At 55.8% G+C, this 17,177-nt stretch overlaps 1 protein-coding gene across 4 annotated transcripts in view; it reads right to left on the reverse strand.

Annotated features, from left to right (window-relative positions):
- The window catches only part of SBK1 (SH3 domain binding kinase 1), a 58,288-nt gene that overhangs the window by 14,583 nt on the left and 26,528 nt on the right, over positions 1–17,177 (reverse strand). Inside the window, exon 1 of one of the 4 annotated variants that reach the window (XM_021086434.1) lies at positions 13,364–14,210. The exons of 2 other annotated variants lie outside the window; for them this stretch is intronic. The gene's annotated coding sequence lies outside the window, so the exon portion shown is untranslated. Of the gene's footprint in view, positions 1–12,974; positions 13,324–13,363; positions 14,211–17,177 lie in introns of those variants that run through there. One more of the 4 variants, XM_021086436.1, reaches the window with a different exon arrangement.

Below are 17,177 nucleotides of genomic sequence, written 5' to 3' on the forward strand. Positions count from 1 at the left end.
GAGTTGAATTTATGTAACTCAGAGCCTACAGATTCCAGACAGGCATATCTACTTGAGCCCAGGCACTGCGCTGGGCGCTGGCACAGGGGGGAGTAGGTCAGACAGAGGGTAGGAGCCTACAAATCAAGGAGGCAAATAAAATAAGGCCTCAGATAAGCACGAAGCCAGAAAGGCTATGATCAGCGCTCCAACATTTCCAAGAAGAACGCTGGCGGTGGGAATCCGGATGCCTTCCTGGAGGCGGTGACACATGAATGGGCCTTGAAGAGGATTAACAATCTAGCAAGAAACCTGCACGATCCTTGAAAGCAAGCCCCATGCTTTCATCTTCCTAGCCTTTAGCCAGGGGTGACAAATGCCGGGTGAATAATTCTTTTAGGTGTCTGGTAAGCTGTAACTCTGTATCTTAGCTTTCCAGGATATGACCCGGCAGGCACATAGCTATTTCCCCAGGGACCTGTGTGCGATATCACGGGCCCTGTTTTACAGGTGCAGAGACTGAGGGCCAGGAGAGAACGGTGATGAAAACCAAATCAAAATTTTGTTCAAAATCACAGAGAAAGTCAGGGGCAGAGCTGGGCTCGAAGCCAGGCTGTCTATAAGGCAAAGTACTGCCTTCCTCCTACAGCCCCAGCCCCAACACAGCAAAGACGGGAGTGGCTGTGAGGGACACGGGTCACGTGAACAGAGAGGCTGGCGCGCGATGTGGAGAGGGCTGATGACGACGGAGAGGAAAGCTATAGCACAGCTAACACCCGTCATGTGCCAAGTCCCTCATGTAAATTAACTCATCTCATCCTCACAGCATCCGATGAACCGGGGACTGCTAGTCACTCCAATTTACAGACAGGGAAACTGAGACAGGGAACAGTCATGTCACTTGATCAAGATCATCCATCGGGAAGTAGAGGAGCCAGGATTCAAATCCAGGCTGGATCTCAGCAGTGCCCGAAGTGTAACCACTATGCTTACGGGCTCTAAAACAATCATTTCAATGATCATTTATTTTCTCAACTGCCAATGCTGTACCTTACAACGACCATTCAATCTCGACAGCAACCCGATTGTACTCATAAGGATATCGAGCTCACAGGGGTTAAGCAATTTGCCCAAGGTCACTCAGCTGGCAAGACGCAGAGCCAGGCACTGAACCTTGAATGTCTCCTGCTGTATCTTTTCCCTACTCTTGGTATCTGGTTTGCAGTCCAGGCATCCCTCCAGCACCACCATTCAGCACCAGAGGTGTGGACAGCACCCGGGCCAGCTGAGCACTAAGTGCAAAGCTGGGTGGGGGCGGAGGAAGCTGGGGCAGCAGGTTGGAGGGGCTGCTGACAAGCCACACCCAGGTCCCCAGAGCTGAAAAGGTGTGTATAGGTATATGCACTGCTTTGATTTAACCAGATCCTCATGGAGAGATATTGGGTGTGTTCAACATGTTGCTGCTACAATGAGTAGCCCTGAACCTAAGTCAAGTTGCTGTGTGCAGCTGTGGCCATATGATCCGTTCTAGAAACGGGTGGCCAGGTTAAAGGCTGAGTGCATCTGAAATTTCTGTAGCACGCTCGATGTCCCCCAGAGGGCTGTGTCCCTGGCCCCTTCCTGTTTTTGCTGCTTCTTTTTTGACCTCCCCATGGCAATATGGAGTTCCCGGGCCAGGGATCAGATCTGAGTGGCAGCTGCGGCAACACCAGATCTTTAACCTCCTGTGCCGGGCTGGGGATTGAGCCTGCATCCCAGAGCTCCCAAGACTTTGTTTAGTGTGTTACTTTAAAGTGGAGGAAGACCAGAACAGGTCCCTCATTGGCTTGTATTTGCATAAAGTAGCTGTGGAATCAACCAGACCTGGAGTAGATGCTGGAGCTCCCTCCTCAGCTCTCACCGCACTGGTCTCCCTCACGGGCCCTCAGCTACGGCAGTAACTTCCTAACTGCCCCCCACACCCCTCAATCTCCTCTTGACACAGCAGCCAGGGAGCCCATCAAATCCCAGTCAGGAAAGTTCCCTTGTGGCACCGTGAGTTAAGGATCTGGTATTGCCACAGCTGTGGCGCAGGCTGCAACTGTGGCGTGGGTTCCATCCTGGCCTGGGGAACTTCCTTGTGGCACAAGTGCGGGGGGAAAAAAAAAATCCCAATCAGATCACATGACACCTCACATCCCAGCTCAACATTCTCCACTGACTCCCATCTCGTTCCAAAGCCCTTACAGCAGCCCTCACTTCACCCCTCTGACCCGTCTCCTCCTCCCTCTGCTCCAGACCTGCTGGTCTTCCCGCTGTTCCGCGAACACGCCAGCTCCCTGCCTGGTGGCTGTTCCCTCTGCCCCCAGAGATCCACATGGCTCATTTCCTCCAAGTTCTGCTCAAACGGCAGCTTCTCAGCTAGGGCCCTCCGACTGTGCTCCCTTTTCTCTGCTTTAGTTTGTCCCCAGTCGAGCGGATCACGGTCCAGCATAACGTCAACCGTCTCTGTTCCCCGCTAGAACTTAGGCATCGGGAGGGCAGCGACTTTGTTCATGGCTGTTGTCCCAGCAGCTGGCACAGTGCCTGGCACACAGTAGGCACTTAATAAATAGCTGGTTAACAAATCAGTGAACAAATGACTGTCTGAAGAACTAAGTTCTCCAAGCAAAGCGGGAACTAAGCGAATGGGGGGCAGGGTGAGAATTGAACGTTGCACTTGGTACCATCCTGTAGGCTCTGGGGAGTCCAAGGAGCCCAGCATGGCTGCAGTCTAGACAATGCCAGGGGAGAGTGCAAGGGAAGGTCGTGCCCACTCCCTCAGGGCGGGCATCCCCCAAGAGGGGCCTGGGGAGAAGGAGTGGCCCAGCTTAGTGGCCTTGAATTCCCACGTGGAGCTGGCCTGTGCCCAGGAAGGTGGGGGCAGCTGGGAGCCTCCCTGACACCCGCCCCCCGAGGGAAGCCCTCCTGCTGCGCCCCCAAGGCCAGTGCCCCAGTCTGGTTCTCTGCCACTAAATACCTTCTCTGAAGGGTGTCCCTGACCCCTGTCCCTGATCCTGCAGCCACTGAGCGAGGCCAGGGATCATGTTTTTCACCCCAGGACAGCAGTCTGTTCACAGGTGGCCGCTCCTATTTGCTGCCAGGGCATGGGGAGGGGAGGCAGGGGGTGGGTAGGTGTCCAGAGCTGGGCCCTCTGGCCCCAGAAAGAAGTCTGTGTGAGATGCCTGGGAAAGCTCTGGCCTCGGCTGCTGGTCCCCCCAGGAGCCCCATCCTGCCCCCGCTTCTCTAGTTTTCCAATCTACAAAATGAGCTATTTCATATCCCTTCACGGGTCACCAAGTCTCAGTACTGTGTCCTCTGAAAAATGTCACACGCGCACTTCCACGCACATTAAGGGGTCAGGGCCATGGGGAGCTCACAAGAGACTCCAGGTAAGTCCTCACCCTCCCCCTTGGTCCTTTGACACAAATGCAGACCCCACCAAACATTCTATTCTGGCTCAAAAGGAGGAGAATATTCTCAAATCTTTTCGTGGTCCCTTCTTGGTGCAAATTCTGGCTACCTCCCTTCTTCCTGTGCGGTCATGGGGAGGTTGTATCACCTGCCTTAGCCTCAGTTTGCCCATCAGCAAAATGGGGTGAGAATGCCCATTGAACATGGTGGGTTTCTGTCAGAATTAAAGGGGTACTTCCTCAAGCCACAGAGCTGGTGCTCAGTAAGAACCTGCTGGACAGAAGGGCCTGAAACCTCGATTCCATCCTGGACTCTTTAATTTCTCCTTTTCAGGGCTGCACGTGTGGCATGTGGAGGTTCCCAGGCTAGGGGTGGAATCAGAGCTGCAGCTGCCAGCCTACACCACAGTTACATCAGATCCAAGCCACAGTGATAACCTACACTGCAGCTCACAGCAACGCCAAATCCTTAACCCACTGAGAGAGGCCAGGGACCAAATGGCATCCTCATGGATGCTAGTCGGGTTCATTAGCCCTGAGCCACAGTGGGAACTCCCTCCATCCTAAACTCTGGATGAGTCTGCACCATTGTGGGTGAGGCCATACCCTCACTGAACCTTGGTTTCCTATGCTGGAAATGGGGGCCATTTTGACTCTCCTAAGCCTCCTGAATCTGCTTGAGCCAGGAAGGACTTCGGCAACGACGCAGCCCAGGTCCCATATTTCCCAGATGAGGAGACTGAGGGGAGAGCTGAGACTTTCCCAAGATCAAGCAGCCGAGGCTGGACACAGCTTTCCTCCTACTGCCCTCCCTGCCAGGGGCCACCCGGGGTCCCCAGCGCAGTGAGACTCCACTCCTGGCTCCAGCCTTGGCCTTGGCCTCCCCTCCCAGCTGGCGAGGGCACATCTCTGGTGGCTCTCAATAGCCTGCGATGCCTCCCGCCTGCAGCTGGTACCCGGAGCGGGAAGAGGCCCTCCAGTCTCCTCTGCTCTCCCCAGCCAGACCCTGCCTAGCCCCTGTGGGTGGGGGACGGGGCCTGAGGCTTGCTGCCTGGGTGAGGAGGGCAGCCCCGAACTCAGGGGCCTTGGCCCGGTGTCCCACCAGTGGACAAGGAGCAGCCCCCGGTCAGGCTGGGGGAGCAGAAGCTCTCGGAAGAGATAAACCCTTCTCCAGCTACAGCCCTCACCTGCTCCCCTTCCCTGAGCCCCTGACCCAGGAATGAAGCGGGGACGCAGCCTAGCATCGGAGCCTGGAGCCCAGATTCAGCCACCCTTGAATCAGGTCACCACCACTTCTGGCCATAAAGTTTTGGCTTTGCGCCTTTCTCATCAGAAAAAATAGGGTTCACGATGGTACAGGTTAAAGTGTTATTAATAACAGCTGACATTTAGGAGCCACTTAAAGTTTAAGTACGTTATGCATATTGACTCACTCCAATCTCACGCCCATCTTAGGAGAAGCTGCTCTTCCCATTATGTCCCGCACAGCCCAGGATGCTGAGACGCAGAGAAGGGACGATTAAGTGATGTGTCCAGGGAGTCCCTGCTGTGGCGCAGTGGGTTAAGAATCCCACTAGAGTTAACGATCCGGTGTTGCCGTGAGCTGTGGTGTAGGTTGCAGACACGGCTCGGATCCTGCGTTGCTGTGGCTCTGGCGTAGGCCGGTGGCTACAGCTCCGATTAGACCCCTAGCCTGGGAACCTCCATATGCCGCGGGAGTGGCCCAAGAAATAGCAAAAAAGACAAAAAAAAAAAAAGCATCCCACTAGAGCAGCTCGGGTCTCTGCAGAGGCTCAGGTTTGACCCCAGGCCCGGTGCAGTGGGTGAAAGGATCCAGTGTTCTCCATATGCCGCAGGGGCAGTGATTGAAAAAAAAAAAAAAGTGATGTGTCCAGTGGCAGCTAGGGTGTGGCTTAGCGAGACCTGCCTGGCTCCAGAACAGTCCATCAGTGTTGGCTGAGCACCTACTCTGTGCTTGAATCTGGAAGGCATTCCTGAACCAAAAATCAGCCCTGTCCTCAAGGAGCTTATATTCTAGTTTGGTGACGGACAAGGACAAATGGACCTAAGAGCTGTATGTCGGACAGTGAGGAGTCCTAAAGGGGAAAACACAGCAGGGAGAGGCAAGGACATGCTGTGGGTGGGGAATGAAGTTGCAGATGGAAGTCAGGAAAGGCCCCACTGAGAAGGCCGCAAGCACGTGGAGAGTGTGGGGTTTGTGTTGGAAGAGCCCTCCTGGCAGAGGCATGGGGGGCCTGGACTGGGAGTGCTCAGGGGACAGTGAGGAGGCCAGGATGGCTGCAGAGTGGGGGGTAAGGGGCAAGGCGCCAGAGAGGAGGGGAGGGACAAGGCATAGGGAGCAGTGGGCAGGACCTCAGAGGAGAGGCCCTCCAGGCTCTGAACCCGAGCAAACCCTTCCTGAAGCCAGCCTGTGTGCAAGCCCGAGAGGTGAAGCGATGGCAGGAACCTGACCCCATTGCACTCAGAGTCGCCCACTCCCACCAAGTCCAGCTCCCCACAGCATCCTACACTGCCTTTTTTTTTTTTTTTTTTTTTTTTTGCCTTTTCTGGGGCCACTCCCACAGCATATGGAGGTTCCCAGGCTAGGGATCGAATCAGAACTGTAGCCACCAGCCTACACCAGAGCCACAGCCACGCAGGATCCAAGCCGTGTCTGCGACCTACACCACAGCTCATGGCAACGCCAGATCCTTAACCCACTGAGCAAGGCCAGGGATCAAACCCACAACCTCATGGTTCCTAATTGGATTCGTTAACCACTGTGCCACGACGGGAACCCCTACCACTGTCTTTGTAGAGGCTGAGGGAGGAAGGAGTAGGGGAGCTTTACAGGCATCCTTCGAAGATTCCTCCTGCTGCAGCTCTCACCTGTTGTGGCCCCAGGTGAGAAGAGGTGTGTGGGCAGAGAAGCCAAGCAGTATGTCCAGGAACGTGGCCAGAGCCCAGTTTGGGTCCTGCCAGGTCCTTCTGACTGGCCGTGCCCTGTGTGTATGTGAATGACGGGAGAGCGGGTGGAATCTACTCCGAGTCCCAGATACAGCAGCTTGAATAAACATCTTCATCACGAGCCGCCACTGTTTTTACCTGTAAAGGCGGGGCGAACATCCCCTTTCTGCTCAGGGCATCAGAGGACTGAGGCTAAGCGTGAACTGAACCATCGAGAGTCCTCCGTGCCATTCACGGCACGGTACAAACTTCATCACTTAATCCTCACCAAGACCCTTCAAGGCAAAGGCAGGTTCTAGTAAGTACCATCCTTTTTCTTTTTCTTTTTCTCTAGGGCCGCACCCGCCGCATATGGAGGTTCCCAGGCTGGGCGTCGAGTCGGAGCTGCAGCTCCTGACCTAGGCCACAGCCACGGCAACGCCAGATCCGAGGCTTATCTGCAACCTACACCACAGCTCACGGCAATACCGGATCCTTTACCCACTCAGAGAGGCCAGGGATCCAACCTGCATCCTCACCGATACCAGGTGGGTTCGTTACCGCTGAGCCACAACGGGAACTCCCTCATCCCCTTTTTTTGTAGCTGAAGGATGAGGCACAGAGAGGCCAAGCACCTTACCCAAGATCACCCAGAGGATCTAGAAGTTGTGCTTTTGGCCACAAAACCATGTTACCTGCCAGCCCCACTGCCCCTCCTGAAGACACCTGGGACCAGGGCTGAAAGGTACCCAAGCTCATGGTCCCGGGATGATCGCCTCGCAGGACTGTGGGCCCCGGTTCGAGGGAGTAGGAAGCCTTCCTGCTATGGCGGGCGGCCCAACAGATGGGGAGCTACCCTGCAGCGGGGGTGTCTGTAGCCTCTACAGGACCCGATCAGGAAGAAGAGGGGGCCCTGTCCTGCCCAGTCCCCACCCCTGCCCCTCGGGGCCATCCCAACACCCAGAGGCGGTTGGAACACTCTCTGCCTCTCCCAGGACTGGCTAAAGCCACAGGGAAGGAGTGTACCGTGGGGAGCCGGGGGTGGGGATGGAGTTGGACCCGGTCATTTGCAAACCCCGGCAGGGTGTGGCGGAGGTAAGAAGCCAACACTTAAGGAGCAGGCACAGCTAAAAGTGCTTTATCATTTGATCCTTCCATAACGCTAGGCAGAAGGAGCTATTATTATTCCCATTCCACATCAGAAGAAATGGAGGCACCCGGAGGACACTGCCTCCTCCAAGGTCGCGCAGCTAGCGAGCGGTAGAGGCAGTCTGATGCCAGTTTCACACAAACCTTTGGGGTTCATGGAGCAGGGCTCAAATCCCCACTCTGGGTGGTGGTGTCCTCAGCGCTAAATGAGAAAGGATGTCCAGTGGCCAGCATGGGGCACTGGACACTGAAAAATGCTTCCCGAGAAGGGCAGGGAGTGGGATGGACGGGGAATTGGGGGTTAGCTGATGCCAACTACTCCATTTAGGATGGAGAAGCAATGAGGTCCTGCTGTACAGCACAGGGAACTAGATCCAGTCTCTTGGGAGAGAACATGATGGGAGGAATATGAGAAAAAGAATGTAAATACAGGAGTTCCTATTGTGACTTAGTGGTAAGGAAACCGACTAGAATCCATGAGGACAAGGGTTTGAGCCCTGGCCTTGATCAGTAGGCTAAGGATCAATGTTGCCATGAGCTGTGGTGTAGATCAGACAAAGCTTGGATGCTGCATTGCTGTGGCTGTGCTGTAGGCCAGCAGCTGTAGCTCAGATTCGACCCCTAGCCTGGGAACTTCCATATGCAGTGGGTGTGGCCCTAAAAATAAAAAAATAAGAATGTGGGTATCTGTATGACTGGGTCACCTTGCTGCAGAGCAGAAGTGGACACAACAGCATAAGTCAACTATGCTTAATTAAAAAAGGGGTAGGGGGGTGGGGAAGGGCTTCCCTCCTACCCTGATATTGCACAGCTCCAGGGATCAGGAGTGGGGACTAAGCTGGGAGTCTGGACCTGTCCCCTCTCCAGACTGTGTCCAAGCTCTCTGATGGGGAGAGTGGGGAAGGGGAGGGTGGGGAGAGGGGGGACAGGACAGGACAGGGGGATCTAAGGGGCCCCACCAGGCCTAAGTGCCACAGCATCCTGAGACATGGAAGGGGGACCAAGGGAGTTGGGGGGGGAGTGATCTGGAGAAGACTGAGTTTGTTGGAGATGCTGGTCCTGGCTCTGGCCTGAGGCCCATCTGCCTCGGGGCAAGAAGCCTGGGGACAGAGGCAGGCACCTCACCAAGAAAGCAGCTCTGGGCAGGAAGAAGGCCTCAGCTACAGCTGCCAAGGATCCTACCCCTCCAGCGAAGCCTCTGGACTAGGTTCTAGAATGGCTCTCAGGCTTGAACCTCAGCACGGGCAGGCTCTCTCTGTCTCTCTCTCTTTTTTTTTTTTTTATTTTGCTTTTTAGGGCCACACTTGTGGCATTTGGAAGTTCCCAGGTTAGGGGTGAAATCAGAACTGCAGCTCCTGGCTCACTCCACAGCCACAGCCACACCAGATCCAAGCCACATCTGTAACCTATGCCACAGCTTGCAGCAACGCAGAATCCTTAACCTACTGATCAAGGCCAGGGATCCCACCTGCATTCTCATGGATACTCATTGGGTTTGTAACCAGCTGAGCCACAAAAGGAACTCTGGGGCAGGCTCTTAAGTACCTCAAAATACCGCCTCTCAAACACCCACAGGGTTAGCACCAAAAGCCCTATGGCTTCCCCAGACCGGCTACAGGAAAACCAAGGCATTACCACCAAGGGTGACTCAATTCACCCACTTGCCAGGGCCTCAGTAACCAATAGTTACTGGGCACGTTTCCCATGCCAGACCCTGTCCTAGGCCCTTTACATGCTTGAGCTCACTTAATCCCCCTGTTGACGCTGAGGTAGGTATTATCCTTATTTTCCACATAAGTAAACTGAAGCTCAGAGAGGTTAAGGGACTTGCCCAAGGTCACACAGTGTATTATCCTTATTTTCCACATAAGTAAATTGAAGCTCAGAGAGGTTAAGGGACTTGCCCAAGGTCACACAGTGTATTATCCTTATTTTCCACATAAGTAAATTGAAGCTCAGAGAGGTTAAGGGATTTGCCCAAGGTCACAGCGTATTATCCTTATTTTCCACATAAGTAAATTGAAGCTCAGAGAGGTTAAGGGACTCACCCAAGGTCACACAGCAGCTCAATGGGATTCAAACCTAGGTGGAGTCCAGAGCCTGTGCTCTCAGCCAGGCCCAGTGCTGACTCCTGATCCTTGGCTCAGCTACTTTGTATCACTCATTGGGTTCTATCATGTTGAGGGTATATCAATACACATATGTATTTTTTCCCCCTTTTTATGTAAGTTCCCAGGCTGGGGGTTACATTGGAGCTGCAGCTGCCAGCCACAGCCACAGCCACGCCGGATCCAAGCCTCGTCTGCCACCAACACGACAGCTCACGGCAATGCCGGTTCCTTAACCCACTGAGCAAGGCCAGGGATCGAACCCGCCTCCTCATGGATACTAGTCGGATTCTTAACCCACTGAGCCGCAACGGGAACTCCGGGTATGTCAATGTTGTTGAGTGACGTCTGCATCTAGGACCCTCCCTCTCCTGCCTGACCCAAACTTAGAGCAGTTTGGACTGAGTCCTAGAAAGTCAGAACAAGGAGGAAGCTTATAGCTAAGAGACGCTCTGGTCCAATCCCTCCCTGACACATGCACAACTGAGGCCCAGAGGGCCGTCCTCCCCCAAGACCTGAGCCTAGAACCTTGCACTTTTGCTCCCAGGCAAAGGGGACAGTTAAAACAGGTTTTGGCTGGCTGAATCCTTTTTTTTTTTTTGCTTTTTTGTCTTTTTAGGGCCGCTTCTGCGGAATATGAAGGTTCCCAGGCTAGGGGTCCAACTGGAGCTGTAGCCGCTGGCCTACACCAGAGCCACAACAACGTAGGATCCGAGCCATGTCTGCAACATACACCACAGCTCACGGCAATGCCGGATCCTTAACCCATTGAGCAAGGCCAGGGATCGAACCCGCAACCTCATGGTTCCTAGTCAGATTCACTAACCACTGAGCCATGATGGGAACTCCCACTGAATCCTTCTAATATCAGGGAGGGGGCATAAGAGAGGGCCCAGAGTGGAAAGTGGGACCAGGATGTTGATGCTTCCAGCTGGAGGGATTCAGGCTCACTTCCCCACTGTGCCCTCAAGACCCGGGAGGAGCTCTGCGCTGTGCATGTTCTAACCTGGCCATGGGGGAGGCAGGGGGTGCCCATGGCGGCGAAACACACCGAGACGAAGGTCACCCTCTGAGCAAACATTTTCCGGCCTCTACCTTAGGCCTGCAAAGCCACATGCCTCCAAAAGGGCCAGCAGGTCATGTACACGAGTGAACAGGCCAGGCGGGGCCTGGGACAAGCTGGAGGGGAAGAGCCAGTCTAAAGGAGGTCATCATTCTTTGGCTCCAGTCTGGGCTTGTCACAGCATCTGATTTTTCAAGAGGATGCCCAAATCAGTATCTGTATGGGACACGGTATGGTTGTTCAGCGTTGGCAACACATGCGAACATGAGAAAGACACTGGATCAACAAAATGTGTCTAGGAGTTGTGTTTTCCAACCTGTGCTGTCCAATACGCTGGCTGAGACAAAGGGGATGCAGCGGGGTGGGGACAGACCTGGCCCCGTGTCCTGGAGCACTGTCCTCACACCCACCACCTCCAAGCCATCAACCCATCGACCAGTCCGACTCTGCCGCCACTCTGTGCCAGCCCAGGTCAGCTCAAAGGGGGAGGTGGGAGCAGAGGCCACTCTTGAGCCATCCTATAACCAGAGCGGGCCTTTTCAGGTCAGGGGAGGAGCACGGGGCAGAGGGAGGAAGCTGGGGCACATGGAGGAGGTGAGCTGGTGGTAGAGGGTGGTAGAGGATGGAGAGGGAGGCGCGGGAGCTGACCCCTGGCAGGTGGCCTTGGGCACACTGCCAAGGGCTTGGACTGCGCTTTGTTCCAGACTCAGTGGGGAAACCTCTGCAGGTTAGGGAGGAGGGGAGGTCTTACTCCCTGTCCCCCTCTGGTCTCTGACAGTGTTGCCTCATCACAATGACTCAAACCTCCGCTCTTTAGTCTCTCGCTCCACTCTGCTGGTGGGTCCTCCGCAGAAGCCCTAGGCTCCTGGGAACCCACTGGGGGACAGGAACTCTGTTAGGGACGGAAAGGACACACCTGGATGCTTCTGCAGCCCAAGTGCGAGCCACATCCACCCCGCCGGCTGCAGAGTGAGTGGCTCACTCTGTCATTATCTCTGGGAGATGCCACATGCTTGCCCAAGGTCATCCAGACTTCAGGGCAGGTGGCTCCCCCACCGCCTGTGTTGAGGGGGACTAACTCAACTGTCCTTGAAACTGCAGGCAGGGCTGCCAGGGGTCTGTCCGGGAGCACCCCAACCTCTTCTGCAGGGCACATCCTACCTTGGGTCAAGGCCAGCAGCAGGTGGGGGTGGGGGCGCTTGGTATTGGGAAGCTGGGAGAAGAGGAACCCGCCACCCAGGCTCCAAGCCCCCAAGTCTGCAGCAGGATGGGGGTCGAGTGCTTCAGATGTGGCATCAGCACTGGTCAGCTGGGCCTGACCAGACCCACCTCAACTGGTCTAACCAAGCATGGTCTGGACAAATTGAGAACAGTCCCGGGATCTGAGGAACAGGCAAGATCAGGAAAGGAGATTGGTACAAAGTGGGAGAAAGGACCTTGACTCCAGTGCCTGGCACATCTCTCTCTCTCTCTCTCTCTCTCTCTCTCTCTCTCACACACACACACACACACACACACACACACACACACACACACACACACACGAGCTAAAGTGTTGTTGAATGACTAAGTGAACAAAGGAACTCCTGGTGAGGCTACCTGTACCCAGAGTCCTACCTGCCTCAGCCATCACTGCTTGCCTTCAGAGGGCTCAGAGAGAAAAAGAAGCTGGTGGAAACCCTAGCAGCCCAGGGTGGCTCCCTCAGCTCGGTCCAGCTCCTTCTCAGGACCTCGGATCCAGAATTTCAGGATAAACCATGCCCTGGGTCTCTCATTTTCCCAAGAGCTGCAGGGCTGGGGTTCAGGACCTCACCGAGGGCCAGGCTAGGGCAGTGCTTTGTATACCGCCTAGAAAGCTAAAGCAACAACCTAGAATGGTCCCTTGGTAGTCCGGGACACACTGACGGCGCCTGAGGTTTGGCCTGGGGTGTTCTAGAGGTCAGGAGGAGAAGGGAGGGCCTTGGGTATGCTGTCCCTGGGGCACATGGGGACAGAAAGGTGCCCTGACCTGAAATGGCTTCTTCATCCAGACTTCCCTCCCCAGAAACCAGCGCCTCACTTTGAAAAGGATCTGTCCCTTCCTTGTCCTGCAGGGAGCACAAAGTATGGACCGGAGAGGAAGACCCCACCCCGCACCCCGCCAACTAGCCTGGGTGGGGGGGCAGTGGAATCACAGAGAAAATAAGGGAATCCCACCCATTCTCTCAAACACACCCCTTCTCTGCCTCTCACAGACAAAGACACGCACCCACACCCCCCAGCCATCACCCTGGGGTCACGCTCGGCAGGCTCCCTCACCTGTGGACACCCCAGATCTTCTCTTCCCAAGACGGACTTCACTTGAGAACTCCGCCTAGCCTCGGGGGGAGGGGTATATATACTTCACGGACCGAGGATCCACGCTCACATTTTGGGGGGTGGCCTCCCCACCCTCTTCTCCCCGGCGCTAGGGGCTCTGCCACCACTGCCCCGCGGGGCCAGGAAGCTGCGCCCAAGCCCCAAGGCCAGGGTGTGGGGTGGGGGAAGGGAGAGGAGGAGGGGGCGGCTCCTCCGAGCGAGACACAAAGAGACGTCCTTCAGCCTCAGCTCCATGGCGACGCTGGGGAGGGGGCAGTGCGCACCCAATACTTCCCTCCCCACCTGCGGGGCTAGGGACGTCGGCAGCCACTCACCTGGGCCCGGCTTACCTGGGCTGGGGCCGCGGGGACGCCGCGGCAGGGGGCCTGGGCGCCGTCTCGGTTTTCGTCGTCAGCCCGGCCCGGGGGGCTCAGGGCGCCACAACCAAGGGCTGGGATGAGAAGGGCGCCGCGAGGGGCTCAGTCGCCCCGGTTCTGGAGCCTTGAGGTGGGGGTGGGGGTGGGTCCCCGAGGCCTCTTGCTGGTGAGGAAGAGCGCTTGCTGTCCTCGGGTCCCTAGATTTGGGGGTTCTGTGCGCCGGAATCGGGGGGGGTGTCTAAGACCCCTGATCTAGGGGCGTTCTGAGCTGGGTCTTCGTGTCTTGAGGTGTGGAGTTGTGACGGCCAGGATCTTGAGAAGGGATCCCCACAATCCCAGACGGGGGGGGTCACTGCGTTCTAGGTCTTGTGGGGGCCCAGACTGAAGAGGGGGAGTCTTCGCGGTACTGCAGGGAGGTCGCTCTCTTCTGAAGACGGAGGTAGTCTCCGCTTTTCCCAGCTGAGGAGTCACTCTGTTGGATCTGGAGGGGCTACCCGCTTTCCTAGGGGGGTCTCTCGGTCCTGGATGTGGTCGGGGGATCCCCGCGCTCCCCGGCTGCGGGGGCTTGCTGAGTCCCAGCCACCGGCAGGAGCTGGGAGGAAGCCCCTCAGCCGCTGGGGGGCTCCGTCGCCGCCGCTACGAGCAGCCCGGCCCGGCGGTCCCGGACCCCGGCCTGGTCCGGGTTCTGGCTGCGGCTCCGGCTCGCGCCCCGCCTGGTGCTCGGGCCCCGGTCCCGGCGCCCGCCCGGGCTGAGCTCCATCGCGGCATCGCGGCTCCGCCCTCCGGCCTGCGCGCACCTGCCCGCCTGGCCCGCGGCTCCGCCCTCCGGCTCGCGCGCCGCCGCCCGCCCCTTTGTCCGCCCCGCTTGGCGCGCGCCCACGCGCACGCGCACAAGCCCCGCCGCGCGCTCGCCCTCCCGCCGCGCCCTCCCGCCGCGCGCCGCGGGGCGCAGATTCTCCCCGCGCGGAGGGAGCGGCGCGCGGCGCCCCCACCCCGCCTTCCGGCCGCGCTGGGTCCTAGCGCCCGTGGGCTGCTCCTCCCTCCTCCCACCCCCCATCTTTTCTAGGTCAGAGCCCACAAGGGGGCGAGAACGAGGTTAGCGAGGACACGGGGGAGTCTGAGAGGGTCACCTGGTCCAGCTTCCCGGCCCCTGCGGGACCAGACTGCCCCAGACTGTCCCAGTCTGTTCTTTTGGGGACGGAGCCTGTGTCTTTTTCAAGGAGGGAAATATCCAAGCTGTGCAATTGGATATGCATTCATCCGTCCGTCCGTCCGTCCATTCATCCATCCATCCAACCGAGCAGGACCTCAGAGAACTAACTGTCTACGCAGGGAAGAGGTCGTAAACTGAAGCCTCGAGGGTCATGTCCAGCCCACGTTACGTTTTTGAGCCCTGTCATTAAAAGGCAGTGGCTAATCATGAGTGGCAGCTGGGCTGCAGAGTGCTCGCCACATAGAAGGGAGGAAAGGGGATTTCAGGCAGAGGGAGCAGCATATGCAAAGGTACTCACTCCCCAGGAATGAAGGACCATTATCTGTTTGGTAACTGGAATTTGGTGGCCTGGAAGGAAGTGTGGGGGATGAGGATGGAGATGAGATAGGGACAGCTCATCTTCCCAGGACCTCTTTCTCAGCCTCACCTAGGCAGTTTCCCTAAAAAGAAAGCCCCTCACACCCCTTGCGCCTTCTATTAGTCAACCCAGCACACTCTTCCCAACACCCCCCCACACACACACACAGCCCCCATTTCTAGAACTTTTAGAACCAAGGATGGCAAACTCAAATGCTTATAGGTCACATAAACGAGTGACTGCAGTCAGGTGTAAGGTAGGGGAACAGTGGAGATGAAGCAACCTAGAGCATTGTGGGCCCGTGTGGACAGATGATTTTTTTTAAGGAGGAAATCTACATTCTAACATAAACATTTTCCAGCTTTTAAATGTTTGAAACGAATTCTCTAAATTCCAAAATACTGAATAGGCCAAATAAAACATTCTTGGGGGCCAAATCTAGTCCATGGGCTATCCGTCTGCAACCCCTGCTAGGGAAAATATTGCTTTACTTCCTACCTTGTCTCCCTCCAACCTCTACCTAAACTTTTAAGAAAAAAATCTAAGTCTCAGGAGTTCCTGCTGCGGCTCAGCCAGGTTAAGAACCCGACTAGTATCCATGAGGATGTGGGTTCCATCCCTGGAGCAGCTCAGTGGGTTAAGGATCCGGCATGGCTGTGAGCTGTGGTGTAGGTCGCAGATGTGGCTTGGATCTGGCATTGCTGTGGCTGTACTGGCTGGCAGCTACATTCAAATTTAGACAGCAAGTCCTCTTTTTACAGATGGGGAAACTGAGGCCTAGGGAGGGGCAGAGGTAGACTCAGGCCTTGAGATGCTCCCAGCCTGAGATGTGTTCAAGGCCACCTCCTGCAGAAGCCGCCCCTGATTCCTCAACTGTGGATTTGATTCCCACAGCTGTGATTAGCAGAGGTTTGCCAGATGCATTGTGGGTAATCAAATCTCCCCACCTTGAGCTCTGCAGGGTGGGAAGCCCTGGTCCCCAAAGTGGGGGGTGGGGGACACTCTTACCAAGGAACAAGGGACACAGCAAAGGTTCCATTAAAATTTAAGCTATGGCTGCTGCCAGGGCACTCTGGACTCCACGTGTTCTGGGACCAGCAGGCAAGAAGAGGAGTTGCTGTCCTGGATGTAGTAATTAACCCTGATTAGTTACTAGAAGCTACTAGAAGTATCCTGATCAGTTATGAGAAGAAGGCAGAGCTGCTTTCACAAAGTGGGAGCAGGCAGAAATACATGTGGAATCCAGTGATCCTTGGGTTATGATAACCAAGAGTTTAGACCCCTAGGACTGAAGGGTTGGGGTCACACCGCCAGGTGACCCATCAAGACCTGCCAAGGTGACAGTTGATGGTGTGGATAATTGAGAATGGATAGTGGTGGGGGGAAGGGGTGAGTACCAGGTACGTTCCTGAGATCAAGTATAGCAGTGGGGAGGGGAGCTATAGTTGGCTCCACTAACCTCCCTCTTCAGAGCTTGTTGGCAGAGTTCAGTGGTTAACAAAACCCGACTAGTATCCACGAGGACCTGGGTTGGATCCCTGGCCTCTCTCAGTGGGTTAAGGGTCTGGTTTTGCCATGAGCTGTGGTGTAGGTCACAGATGTGGCTTGGATCCCTCATTGCTATAGCTGTGGCATAGGCCGGCAGCTACAGCTCTGATTGGACCCCTACCCTGGGAATCTCCATATGTCGAGAATGCAAAAAAAAAAAAAAAAAAGCTCATCGGCATCCACGTAGCACAACAGGTGGGATGCAGCAGCCAGGAAAATGCACCACCCAGATCTCTGAGTGCAGGGATGGTGACTGCTGAGGGCGGCAGCTGTGGAGTCTATAGGGTTCCTATAAGCAGAGGAAGCTCCTCTGCTTCCCTTTAGCCCATCTCAGCTGATAACTGAGCAGAAAGTCTAAAGCCCAGTTCCTGGGAGATGCAAGGCTTCTCTGATGGGCAACCTGGGATCCAGGACTCTTTGCTGGCGTTGTTGAAACTTTTCTTTTTCTTTTCCCCAAGGCCTATGGCGTTCCTGGGCCAGGGATCAGATCTGAGCTGCAATTGCAACCTACACCATAGCTGTGGCAACTCCTTTAACCCACTGTGCTGGGCCATGGATCCAATCTGTGACCTGATGTTGCAGAGACACCATGCATGAGCAGGAACTCTGAAACTCCCGCCCGCCTTTTTTTTTTTTTTTTTTTTTTGTCTTTTTTAAGGGCCACACCT

Source organism: Sus scrofa, chromosome 3 (assembly GCF_000003025.6).
Source record: "Sus scrofa isolate TJ Tabasco breed Duroc chromosome 3, Sscrofa11.1, whole genome shotgun sequence".
NCBI classification, from domain to species: domain Eukaryota; kingdom Metazoa; phylum Chordata; class Mammalia; order Artiodactyla; family Suidae; genus Sus; species Sus scrofa.